At 39.7% G+C, this 14147-nt stretch overlaps 1 pseudogene across 1 annotated transcript; it reads right to left on the reverse strand.

Annotated features, from left to right (window-relative positions):
• Positions 1–13128: 13128 nt before the first annotated feature.
• LOC308497863 (ferritin heavy chain-like) lies at positions 13129–13653 on the reverse strand (annotated as a pseudogene). Its single transcript has one exon. The product of its transcript is annotated as a ferritin heavy chain-like (transcript).
• Positions 13654–14147: the final 494 nt, after the last annotated feature.

Below are 14147 nucleotides of genomic sequence, written 5' to 3' on the forward strand. Positions count from 1 at the left end.
CCCCAAGATAAATCACTTAGCTAACCAGACAAGACTTAACAAGAAGGATCCTTAGAGTGAAACACGTCAACGTTCGTCACTGCATGAAGCAGCCGGATATGATTTCTAGGATGTCTGACAAACAGGGCTCCAGCTACAGGGGAAGGACTTAGCAGAGCTCCTGCATATGTCACTGGTAGCCTGTCAGTCATGGGTCTGGCACGGACTCTATCACCAGCTCAAGTTTTATGTTCAGCCTGTCTCTCTGCTTTGCCTGTCAGTTATCTGAGAGCCTAGCCTGACATGCCAAAATGCCCAGTGTTGAACTACTTTTGTGCATTGCATTATTTAGCAGTCGTTGGAGATAAAAATGGAATCCATCCAGGGCCCTTTTAAGTTTCATTTTGAAAGAAACTATCATAAACATAGTGCTCCAGGAGCTACCGGAAAGGAAGAAGAAAGCATAAGAACACCATCTCTGCATTAGAAGTATCTCTCAGAAGCAGTTCACTGCTGGAGGGACCGGCTCAGGCTAGACCCCCACTTTTGTGACTAATATGAAAAGATACATCTCGTTCTGTGCACAGGTAGGACAGGGAGACTAGTTTCTCACAATTGGACCCGAAAGCCTTCTTCTTCATGCATTTTAGCAACATTTCTTGTTTGTCCTCTAAAAATTATCTTGATACCACAATCCTTGGAGAATACATGTTATTTTCTAGTCCAGTGGTTCTCAAAGCTTGGGGAGCTTGCAAAATCCCAAATGCCAAAGCTGCACCCCAGTATCACATCAATTAAACCAGAAACTCTGAGATGGCATCAGTATTTTTTAAAATTCCTCACGACTAGTGGTATACTGTATCCCAGTCTGGCTCTCCCTCCCTTTCAAAGTTCAAATTTATTGCCATTTATCTCTCAGAATTGGCTTTTCAAAATTAATTTCTCTTCCTCTTGTTATTATCCTCACTGGTTACTATATTGTTTGGAAATTAGCTTGACTTAATAAAAAACAGAATCAGCACATTTTTGGTTAATGGAAACCCCAAAGATTCAAAGATGATCTTTTCTATGCGGCATCATTTCTGAATCAAATTAGTTTGTGTCTTCAGCCAAGAATCTCATTCAATGAAGGAAAGGATTCTTCCACTGAAATTACAGTTCTCTTCACAGGATAGCACTCCAAAGAGATACTAAGGGGAAAGTCAGTTCAGCAGCCGAAGTGACAACTTGTGACTCAACGAGATAGAAAAAAACTCAACAAGATTTAAAAAAAAAGTGAGGGGGAAGAAACCCCAAAACAGGTTGCCTCGTATCCCACTACCTGCCCCAGGCCCCAAAACAAAAGATTGGTAATTTAAGTCAACGAAAACTGCATGGAAATTTAGAAGTTAAAATGTGAATCATTTCTCTCTCTGACGACCAGACTCAGATTACAACATGCTCTGATATTGATTTCCCATCTCTTTTGGGCTCTGCAGAAAATATTTTAAACAATGTTAACTTCAAGTGGAAAGTCTATATCCCAAAATGCCTTGCTTCCTTGCCCACTGTCTCAGACACCATGCCAATACAAAGGGCTGTTCTACTCTAGAAAGGAGACACTATCATGGTGTTAAGTGTGTGGCCCTCCACATTCCCGAATATGGAAAATGAGGATAATAGCACAACTGATTTCCCGAGGTTGCTGGGAGAATGGAGAGATAGCTATGCCACCTGGGGTTGTACAAAGGCACAAACTTTGGAATCTTCCACTTACTAGTTGACTGACCTTCGGAAAACTGCTTAATTTGGGTCTCAGTTTCCTCATCTGAAAAGGGGACTGCAACATCTACCTCACGGGACTGCTAGATGCCTTAAGAGATACCATATTGTAAAACACCTAACATTGTGTCTGGCACACAGTCCTGGCTTAGTAGCTGCTAGTTTTCTTTCCCTGGGGTAGCTCGGGAAAGCCAACAGGAAAACCTATGTTGTGCTCCAAAGATCCAAGATTGGGAGTTTGCCTGGTTTGAAATTCAAGATTATCATCCTATACCAGCGTCCCACAGTGGCTCTCAAAACTTCCCAAACTGGCAATTTGCCAAGCCTAAAAACCATTTGCAGGGTTCCTAAGCCTGAGTCCTACCAAACACCCCATAAATTTTTCACATCTTCCTCCTCAATCATAATGGGTTTGAGTGGGCTCATTTTTATGGTTCTCAAAATATGTAACCACTTCCCTCATTATAATGGTAATTTTTTTTCCTATTTACTCCATTTTTTAATGTGTGGTTCCTTCTTTCTTCCTAAAAATGGCTTGAAGAATGTTGCATTTTCACACCTATTCTGTAAGTTTTCAGCATGTCCTGTGGTCTTTATAACAACCTTGCTGTAGAAATAAAACCACTGCACTGAGGGGAAGGTCTATAGGTAAGGAGAAAATTCTCTTAATACAGAGGATGCCAAAAAAATGCATACACATTGTAAGAAAGAAAAAAACTGTATTAAAATTACGCTGATGGTAACCATTTTGAGCAACTCTTATTTTTTGCAGAAGTAATTGCAGAAGTGAAATGTGACTTGTATTCATCTTTTGTTATCAGTACATATTGAGTATTACAATTTTAATACAGTTTTTTACTCTCTTAAAATGTCGATACATTTGTTTTTTTTTTGGCACCCTCTGTATTTGTGCTGAAGTTCTGAAAACAAGTAATGATTGTGGGACAATACTCCACAGCTCCACTTCAGTCCTGAGATGTTTCAGTTCCTTGTTTAAGTCAGGTCAGCTGTCAGACAGAGTCTACCTGTTAACACCCACCCAGCAGAATTGTTTCCTAAACACGTTGAAACAATTACAAAACAACATACTGAAAGACAAGATGCTGTCCATAGTATTCCTCTTGATAGAGGTAGCTCCACGTGACAGAGGTGAGGTGGTACCAGCCACTCATTCAGGGCCCTTAGAAGAGCCTGTTTGCAGTTCCCAACTCTATACCTAATGTGACCTTCGCTATTGCCACAATTATATATCTGTAGTGTGCCAGCTGCCCATGCAATTCACTGCCCTTGCACACCACAATATGCTTAAGCAATAAAAACTGCATATATATATGGGGCCAGACATACATATAAAGGGTTTTTTTTTCCCTTTCATTTTCAACGTATAATACAATTGTAAGTTCTCCTTGCTTCAGTCCCAATTGGGGTTCTGACTGTAGCAGATGCTGTTGGTGATTCGCTTGTATCCTCTCAACACCATTCCAGTAGGGGCTGAGGTCTTACTATTACAAGAATTTTCTACTCCTTGCCTAAGGGACTTGTCTAGTCACAGGAGCCCGCAAACCCTCAAGTGGAACAGGCTGGAAGTATCAGGGAGTTAACGATCCAGGGAGTAGCATTCAAACAAGATAAAAGGGAATTAGTGAATAAATACCCAATTCCTCACCCCTCAGTTGAAACAAGTCTACACAGTCTCCCAGACCTGGAGCAGGGCTGAGTCCCAGCTGCCCACAGGGCTGACCTCTATCTACCAATCCTGTGTTGGATACCTTCCCTTCCCTGCTTCACTTACCTCTCCTATCAACACTTCCTTGTATCATCTTCCAAACAAATTATGTGTACTCCAATCTCACCTCAGGATACGCTCATGAGTCAGTGTAATCTAAGACACTGACACACGCAATGAGACCAAAATGGGACCATTGCAACAAGACAGACTTCCTTCATTCCTCTTTTCAACACATTTTTTTTTTAAGGCTTACCATTTGCCTGATCCTAAGGCTGCAAGATTTAACAAGACACCATCCTTTTCTCATTAAAGTTGTAGTTCAACAGGGGAGACAGACATCAAACAAGTACAGATTTAACTGATGCGTGCTGTGAAGACTAAGTGCAGCACACAACCAGAGTGTAGGAGACGCATCTATGTTGGAGAGAAGAGTTCCCTTAGGAAGTAGTTTTTAGCCAAAGACTAAAGGATAGGTAGGAGTGAGCAAGGTAAAGAGTGGGTAGAATATGTGATATATAGATGATGTATGACAGAATTGTATGTGTGAAACCTATGTACTTTACTATTGTTACCCCAATAAACTTCAATTAAAAAAAATTAAGAGTGGGTGGAATACTATCCCACACAGAGGAAACAGCATGAATAAAAGCCTGAGGCTTAAGGAAGCAGCTTGCAGAGAGAAGACAAATGGGTTAGAGCATTCTGGAAGAGCACTCACTCTATTCCAATCCCTTGTGAATGATCAAATTCGGCAAATGATCCTAAAGAAACTGCAAGGACTATTTCATTTCATTTGGTAGTTAAAATAATCATGTGTTGAGTTTTTATTTTATCATGCTCTTCCAAGCATGTACCACTATTTTAGATTCCTGGAACTAAGCAGGTGCTCAGCATAATCATATTGTTTGTGCAAATAGTCTTAGGCAGAATGGACCACTCATGTCTTAGAAAATGAGACAAGTGCCAAATTCCCAAATGCCAGCCAAGGACCCGCTTTGCAGGCAGGCCCTTCTAAAGAAGGCCTCAGGCCTGCTATGCTAACACTTCTCTGCATGGTTACGAACCCCTGCAAAGGACAAGTTGTGAAATCAAATGGACCAAACTTTTCCCTATTTTCAGTATCATAAAATCAACAGATTAAAACTAAGCAATTTAGTAGAACATGCTATAGGAATTTTCCTCTGCAGCAACTTGGTCCTGAGTGGTTTGGGAAAATCAGTGGTAACTAGCTCAGGTGAGATTTAGGCACCCCTAGGTATACAGGTATTAAAGCCAGTCTTGGCCAAGCCAGAATAACAGACCAACCAAAACCTCTTATTTTGTAAGTCTTGAATAAACAGTATAACGAGGCTATACTTAATGATTGCTTTCATTTGAAAAACACATTAAATACTGAGACCATCTCTTTTCCTGTCTCCCAACAGCAAGACTCTGCTTGGAATAAAAATGCAGATTTCCAGTAATGAAGCCAACTCATCCAGTGACATAAAATCCATTTACCACAAACATAAACCACAATTTCAGCAATAATTTACATATTTGAAATTGGAGAAATTGGAAACTGACCAGCATACCCTAAATAAATGGTCCTCTTCACTGTAACTCTTTTATAGCCAAAGTGACCTTTTTTAGTGCTAAGGCAGCGTATTTATAGGATGCTATTTTCTCATGTAATTCACTGTCACATTATATTTTCATAAATATTCCTGAAAGGTGAAACAGCTGCATAAAATAATAACCCATAAATTTGAAGCTGTATCCTTGAACAAGCAATGTAAAAACATTAAGAAAATTTTACAAAGAGAATTATTCAGAATTTCACACAAAATGCCTATTTTATATGCAGATTACCTATTGGTCTCTGTTCATATGCATATATACTGTATGAGGTTATGACTTTAGTTATTATCTATTAATTATTACTTTTAGTTTCTTTGTTCTTTTTCTTTGTAATTGGATATCATCTGTACCTCTATTTCTTCTTCCGTCTATGTATAGGTTCCCACTCTGTGAGAATGAAGAGTTATGGGTTTGCTTATCTTCCCCTTCCTTTTTCCTCCCCAACTTCCAATTCTGAACTTCTGCTGCTCATACGTATGTCTTCATATGTAAGATTGATACCTCTTACATGGGATTCTGTAGCCATGACTATTTTCCAAATGCTTTGTCTATAATTCTGAAAGTTGAAATTAATAAACATTATCTATGGAATGATGACACTATGAATATTGTTCACTTTTAGATCTAAGTTGTACAATGTGATTATACCTCCTTTCTGTACAGCTTTTTATTTTTCCTGGAGTTTCTAGTTGCATTTGTTTTCCCTCTTACAATGCTTTTCTGTATCACATCCTTATATTATGTAAAGAATTGAAGGTAGTAATGTATCTGTAGAATCTCTTTCCCTTACCTATCCCTACTCTCTGATACTTCCCTCCTAAAGCACTTTTTTTCTCCTGCTCCAAACATGACTAACTGCTACCAGTCAGTCAGTATAATCCCACTATCATCCTGGGTTTCTCCTTCATTACAGTCCTGGGTTGAAATTGTCATTTCTATGATTCCACATTCCCTTTTTCTTTTCTTTTTTTTTCTTTCCTCCTCTTAGAACACATCTGAAAATATCTGTATTCTGCCCTTGCACTTGCCAGATAGTTTTTCTGGACACAGAAATCTAAATTGAAAATAATTTTCCATCAAAAACTTGAGATTTTAACTTTATTAAAATATTGCATCCCTTGTTGCTATGATTGTTTCTTTGTGGATGGCCTGCTTTTATGTTTGTTTTATTTTCATTCTAAGAAGCTCATAAAAGCTTTCGTCTATCCCACGTATTCAGAACTTGCAGAAACAGTATGATTGTGTTTTATACATCTGTGCTGGACACTTAGTGAATTCTTTCACTCTGTAGTGAAAGAATTTCAATTTTAGGAAATTATCTGAAAATACTTCTTTGATAATTTTCTTTTCTCTATTTTGTTCCCCTTTTCTGGTCTTCCTGGATTTATCCTCTCTAACTTACCTTTCTGTCATGTATTCCATCATTGTATCTCTTTATTCCACTTTGTAAGAAGTTGTCTCAATATTACCTTCCACACTTTCAATATTTTTTTAAAATTTCAACAGTCATATTTTAAATGTTTTGTTGTTTGTTCCATTTTTTTTTAGAGCATCTTGTTTTATGGATGCAGTATCTATTCACATTTGTATTTGCCTCATTTCTGTTTTCTATAAGTCCATTTTTTCGGTGTATTCATCTTTTTTCTTTTTTTCATTTTTCAGACTTTCTTCAAATATCTGATGATACTTAGTTATTCAAATATAAGAATCAATCAATTAAAAGCTTACAGGCACTTCATCCCATCAGGATGGCTACTATTAAAGAAACAGAAAATAAGTATTGGCAAGGAAATGGAGAAATTGGAACCCTTGTGCACTGTTGATGGGAATGTAAAATGGTGCAACTGCCTTGGAAAAGGGTATGTGTTTCCTCAAAAAATTTAAAAAAAGAATTATCATATGATCCAACTATTCCACTTCTGGATATATACCCCCAAAATTGAAAGCAGGGGTATCAAAGAGTTATCTGTACATTCACATTCATGGCAGCATTACTCACATTAGCCAAATGGTGGAAGCAACCCAGGTGTACATCAGCAGATGAATGGATGGACAAAATGTGGTATATACATACAAGGAAGTATTATTAGTCAATGTTAAAAAAGGAAGGAATTCTGACATGCGACAACATGAATGAACCTTGAGACATTAAGCTAAGTGCGACAAGCCAGTCACAAAGACAATGCTGTATGATTCCACTTGTAGAAAGTACTATATAATCAAATTCATAGAAACAAAATGTAAAATAGTGGTTGCCAGAGGCTGAGTAAGGGGAAAATAAGGATTGTTGCTTACTGAGCATAGTCTTAATTTTGCAAGATGAAAAAGTTCCAGAGATAGTCACACAACAATATGGATATGTTTAATAATACTGAATTGTATATTTAAAAATAGTTAAGATGGTTTTAAAAAATAAAACTGACAGGGAGCTGTAGCAGAAGCATTGGGAACCTTCCTATTACTTCCCAGTAATTATCACTTCAGCCCACGTTGGCATTATTTCCATTAGATTTGAATGTTCCAGTTCATGGCAATTTCATCAATCTTGGATGTGATAATGCTCATTATTAACATTGTACATTCATGTAAATATTTTTCTCTAGGAGAATGGGCTCTCTGACACCTTTGAAGTTGTTCTATATTTGGAAATGGTCATTAATTATGATGAAATTGAAGCTTCAAGGAATAAAAGGACAGTTAGTTGAAGAAACCACTTAGAACTCAGGAGTTCTGTTTCATAATTCACATCTTCTAGAAAGATATAAAGCAACCCAAACAGGTGGTGTTAGAAGGAAAAAAATTCAGGCTATCTGAATAAAATTAAACGCTGCCAACTTACAAAAAAAAAACTGACATAGAAGGTAAAACTATTTTTCTAAAGATTTCAGCCTTCTTAAATCCATAAATTCTCTTTTCCTGAAAAAAAAAATTGTTTCTGTTTTTAAAAAGTAGACATATTTAGAGAAAAAAGGGGCATTGGTGTCAGCATATTTCCTGAAAATTCTTGATGTAGAGGCAAGTCATTCCTGACCCAAATCAGTAATAACATAAAAGATGAATGTTTAGCTTTGTCATTCAGATTTTAAACTCACTCTAAGGTTTTGTTTTTGTTTTTGAATGTAGGAAGATACGCAGGCACTTTTTAATTTCAGGGTCTCTTCGCTATACATATAAAAGCAGTAGTGGAGGCTTCAGAACCAAATGACTAGAATCATACTGCTCATCATTCAGCTAAAAATAATCAGTCCAGCTTAAGTATCCTGGCATTTAGAGGGATAAAAAAGAAAATTTCCATTATCACTATTGTTAGCCAGAGGAACATATTTCTCCATCTTCTATAAGGAAACCTCAGAAAAACCCAAAAAATTACCATTGAGCACAAAGGAATAGCACCTGGCTCTAATTCAATTCTGCCAAGAGGCCCAGAAGTAATCAATAAACACTTATTAACGAATCAAGCAGCATCTCTCTTCTCTGAGTGAAATGGCAAGTGTTGTACAAATCCAGAAAATAAACAACCCTTAATATAGATAAAAAGGTTGGGGGATAAAAATAAAAGCAGAGCGACTGGTCTTACATCAAATTTCCCAGGAAACAGTTTAGCTTTCTTCTTTCTATACTTTGTGGGGACCATCGAAGTGTGGAGATAAAACATGGAAGCTAATGTATTACAGTTATATTTTACTATTCCTTCCATAGTTACCCTTCACCTTTAAATGCTTATGATATAGCATTTAGAAATTCCAAACTACCCCTAATCAACCTTTACCAAACCATGAGTCAACACAAGTGCAAAGTACTCAGCTTATGTCCCAAAAACTGAATTACGATCAAAGGAGCAAAGGAATTCATTCAGATAATTCAGGCCAAACCCACCCTGACGCCCATGACCTGCGTTATTTCATAAACTCCTTCCTCCACTTTCCTCTTTCAAATGCCTAGAGCGAGGCAGATGATCTGGGTTGCTGGGCCCTCTGAAGGTTTATAAAAGAACATCAGCAGTCAAGCCATGTCTCTTCAGCCTGGATCCAAAAACTGTATCTTACATATTCACAAGGACAAGATTCCTAAAGAGAGACCTAGATTTAAGACCTAAAAAGCACAACTTACTTCCCTTATCAAACAAGGGCAGAGCGCACAGAGCAAAAGTTGCTTTGGTTTTTCTGCCTCCATGCTCCCACTGACTAGAGACTCACTAGACCCTTGTAGTTGGATGGACAAGAATTAGGTGCTGTGAATGGCATGAAAATGCTGGGTGCTAACCCATGTTATTGGGTGTGAAATCAAGAAGGACATTTTTGGAAGATACCAACAAGGACCGCTCATTCTCTTAGTTAAAGAATACTAAGTGCCTAACAGAGGCACCTCAAATGTGACATATCCCCAAACTGTGACATATCTCAAAATTGCAGCCATTTGGAGGAGGGGGGCTTCTTCCTATGTGCCCTCTCTAGTTGACAGCAACACCAGATAGCCAGTTGCTCAAACAATACACACCTAGCAGTCATGCTACATTCTCCCCTGCTCTTATGTATGTCCTGAAGCTCTGACATGCTCATACTGTGTTTCCCCAAAAATAAGACCTAGCCGGCCCATCAGCTCTAATGCGTCTTTTGGAACAAAAATATAAGACCTGGCATTTATATTATATTATATTATATTATATTATAGACCTGGTCATATATTAAAAGAAGACTGGGTCTTATATTAATTTTTGCTCCAAAAAACGCATTAGAGCTAATGGTCCAGTTAGGTCTTACTTTCGGGGAAACACGGTAGGATACATTAGCCTGTAAGGTTCTCTTTGCTCTTCTTTGTCTGGCCAATGTTCACGAATCTTTTAAAAGCACTCAAACTTTATTCTAAGTTTTGCTGCCCCGCCTCCCCCTTCTGAACTGCCTTGATTCCTGCGCTACAGTATACTTCCATGAACTCTGGAAATAATTATACCTACCACTGCCCAGTACTCAAGACATGAGATAGATGAAGGCAGGCATACAACTAAGTGAAAGAATACAGATTTACAGGATTGAAAAGATGGGATGAGGCCTACAGGAACCTGAATAAAAATCGCCATCACACTCTGACATTGCCATGTTCACCAGCAGCAAACCAAGCTTCTGCAGTGGAGGGTGCTGCAGGGGGCGAGCAGTAGGATGTCCTCACGGGGACAACATGGCAGCCTGGGGTTAAGTAAGCCATGGGTACTGCAGGTGTCCCGGGAAGTCCACTGAGTGAGAGACCGAAGATCTGGGGCTGTCAGGAATGACTGCAAGAATAGAGTTGAGTCTCGAAAGAAGAATCAGACAGAGAAACCCTCAAGGTAGGACAAACACTATGAGCAAACACCTATTATGTTAGCGAAGGCAAGGTTCGTCGAGGGGAGCAGGAAGGCGGAAAGGGCTGAACCAAGAGTTTGACGACTGGTGATCCAGGCCTGGTTCCTTTATGAATTCATTCAATAAATACAAGTATTTATTGAATCCCCAACTGTTCTGTGCACTAGTGTCACAACAGTAAACAAAATAAAAATCCCTGACCTCGTGGGGCTTTTATTCCAGGGGTTCTGATACCAATACCCAGTGTAACCTTGAACAAATCACTTTACTGTATATCTGCCTTCTTATTCATAACGTATGGGCCTTGGGCATTTCTAAGGTCACTTCCCTCTCCAATATTCTAAGATTAATAGGAAGAGGTTGGAAATGTTTGTGGAACCAGATGATGGTACCCTGAGCAAGCTGGACCCCTTAATCTGGTCAGAACAGAGCCTTTGTTAATCTGTACATGTGGACACTTTCAAGATTTAGGAGGTTTAGGGATATTGGTATGAAAAAACAAAGACAGAAGAGAGAACTCGGGAGGTTATAAACAATTTAGGAGATAACTGATCCTTACAAGGTGATAAAGCCTCAGACATATGTCCTAAGAGTCAAAATCGTGAGTGAACAGCACCGATTTGATAAATTATGAATAAGCTGCTTCTTCCTAAAAATATTGGCTCCATTAAATAGCCAGCTATGAAGGTCTCATAGCCATGATACTAACCAAGACTGGTCAGAACTGGGGAGGGCTTTGCAGGCTAAAGGCAATTTTGAATCTCTGTATAAGACTGGGCTTCAGTGTACACCTGTCGCTTCATGAGCTCCAAAGGACTGGCGTGCATGACAGAGGAATACCGTACAGCCTGTACCGGCTGTGAAATGCAATGCAGAGTATGGCTTGACAATATGTTTAGCTATGACTGCCTATATTGTGTAAGATGAATGGAGCCCAGGTAACATGAGTTGTCTCCCCTGGTGTCCTGAAAATAAGTACAGCATGTGCAATTTGCTATCTTTAGCCCTCTCCCTAGAAAATTCTAGAGTGCTCATCACCCCTAGTAGTTAATCGCTCAGCTATCTCTAGTTCAGCCTTCCCTTGGATAAAAGACCTTTAGAAGCCACTCAAAGATAAATGTCCCCTGCCAGAAAATGCCTTAAAATAGAATGTTGTAAGGATTTCTCTGGTGTGAGTAATTGGCACTGACTTAAGGACCCCCATCCTGAGTTCTACCTCCTGCCTCCAGGAGCAGGCTCTCTGCTCAGTTCCTTTGCTAAGCCTGGGGTGCTGGGAGCTTCTTTATGTAAGGTCCTCAGGGAGAGAAGTCACCAGTGTAGAAATCAGAGCAGAAATCAATGATTCAGTCTCAGTTCTATTCTTCCTGACATATGGATTCCATTGTTCGCTTCCAAATGGGTAAAATACAAACTGAAGAGTGATTAAATCTAGGGTGGCAGGATAATTCAGGTCAAAGTCAAGTGGACTTTACTAACAGAATAATGACAAAAGACATTTTTTTGCCAGACATCAAACCAAGCCAAATTCCATTTTTCAGTCTGTTCTGTTCCAATCCCCCCAACATGGTCCTTCAGTTTTACTCCTTCGAAACTAATAAGGAATAGCCATGTGATTAGTCATCATTCACCAAGTGTCCTGTTCACTCTTATTTCAGAATTGATATCAGCAACCTTTCAAATTCTTGAAAGCCAGTGTTATACAACATCATGGATAAACATTTCTCTACTTTTCTGTGATTACCAAGCAGTAGCCAGAACTGCTGGTACTCATTTTTTTCCTGACCAGAGACTATCAGAATTTGCTGTCTTTTACCATCTCCATTTTATATGCATATGGAGATCGACACCCAGAGGAGTGAAGTAATTTATTTATAGCCACTCAGAAGGAAGAAAAGAATATGTTTAGCACACCAGACAAGTCTTTCAATTGGATTAAATGTATTACTAAAACATATTTTCAATCTACTTCATGTTCTGATGATAACTTCTGAAAAGCCAAATGCTCAGGGTATCAACACTTTTGTAGTTTATTCCATAAAGAAGCACTAGATCCTCTGTCCTCACTTGCTTCTCTTTTAAACAACTTGGGTTTCACTGGCTGTCACTGCAAACCAGCTAATCAACAACCACGTTCACTTCTGTCAAAGTTGAAGAGTAAGCCTCAAAACACCTATAATCTAAGATATGTGGGACCAGAAATCCTTTCAAAATTCTGCTATGGATGGCATCTGCCCACTTGACAACATTTCTTCCAGAAATCTCTTAAAAATTTAAAGCGGTATAAGGCTCAGAGACAGACAGAAGGAACACAGAGCTGCTTCGGTTCTGATGTTCTGATCCCTCCAAGAGTTCTCAGGATCTGTGGAATACAGTCCTGAATAGAAGGGGGAGGAGCTGCGCTGGGCTGTGTCCCCTGGACCTTAACTCTTGCAAGTAATGCCTGTGAATGTACATAATAACTACTGCTTACTAAATACTTATTCTATGCCAAGCACTGTGCTGGGGGTGGGCTATACTGATTCTTTTGGGGGAGAGGGAAGGGTACTAAATTACTTTATTTGGAGAACTAATACAAATGAAAGAACATAAGTAGATGATCTGGTGCAACTCACAGAAAAGGGAAATGTAACCCCAATGTGCACGTACTGCTTTGGTGACCAGGGAAATCACTGCTGTGGCTACTGGAAGCCGGCCAAAGGCTTAGTTCTCATCCCTGTCTCCCAGGGTGTGCTTGCCAAAGAGATACTCTGCTGTGCCAGATTCGGGAGCCCCCATCTTGCCAAGTTGGTGATTCTTTGATGGATTTCACCTGCTCATTCAGGTAATACGTCTCAATGAAGTCACACAAACGGGGGTCATTTTTGTCAGTGGCCAATTTGTATATTTCCAGTAGTGATTGATTCACACTTTTTCCCAAGTGTAATGCACATTCCATTGCATTCATCCCGTTTTCCCTAGCCATCACAGTCTGGTTTCTCTATATCCTGAGGAAGATTCAGCCGCCTCGCTGATTCTGCAGCTTCACCAGTTTCTCAGCATGTGCCCGCTCCTCATGAGATTGGTGAAGAAAATATCTGGCAAAGTTCTTCAAAGCCACATCACCGTGGTCAAGGTACTAAGACATGGACAGGTAGACATAGGAGGCACAGAGCTCCAGGGGATCTGGCAGGTGATGGAGGCCTCCGAGTCCTGGTGGTAGTTCTGTGAGGAGGACGTGGTCATCATGGCCCGTGGCTAAGGAGCGGCGTCGTCAGTGGGGGTCTGGGGGAAGTCAGAGGACACTGAGGAAATTGTGGATCGGCCGGGGTGGGGGACAAGCACCAGTTCCGGCACAAGCACTGTTGAAGTAGGAAACTGCAGCAAATCTGGGCAAAGACTGTATATACTAACCCTTTAAATTCTCACAGCAACCCCTTAAGTATTCTTATCCATTGCATTTTCCAGATAAAGAATCTGAGGTATCAGGAAATGCATGTGCCCTCCTCAAGGTCACCCATGTAGTAAGGGGCAGAGGGAGGTTTGAACCTGGAGGAATCTAGCTCTAGAGCTCCTGCATTTAATAGCTTTGTTATAAAGCCTCCTAAAGGTTACCAAACTCTAACTTGCCTCCAGTCCCACTTCTTCCCAGGCTCACCTGTGGTAGAGACAATGCTCATGTTCAACAAAGACTACATTTCTCGGCTGTGGAGACAGAGTCCCAGAGAGCAGTCTCCAGGCTC

Source organism: Rhinolophus hipposideros (genome assembly GCF_964194185.1).
Source record: "Rhinolophus hipposideros genome assembly, chromosome: 5".
Classification (NCBI taxonomy): domain Eukaryota; kingdom Metazoa; phylum Chordata; class Mammalia; order Chiroptera; family Rhinolophidae; genus Rhinolophus; species Rhinolophus hipposideros.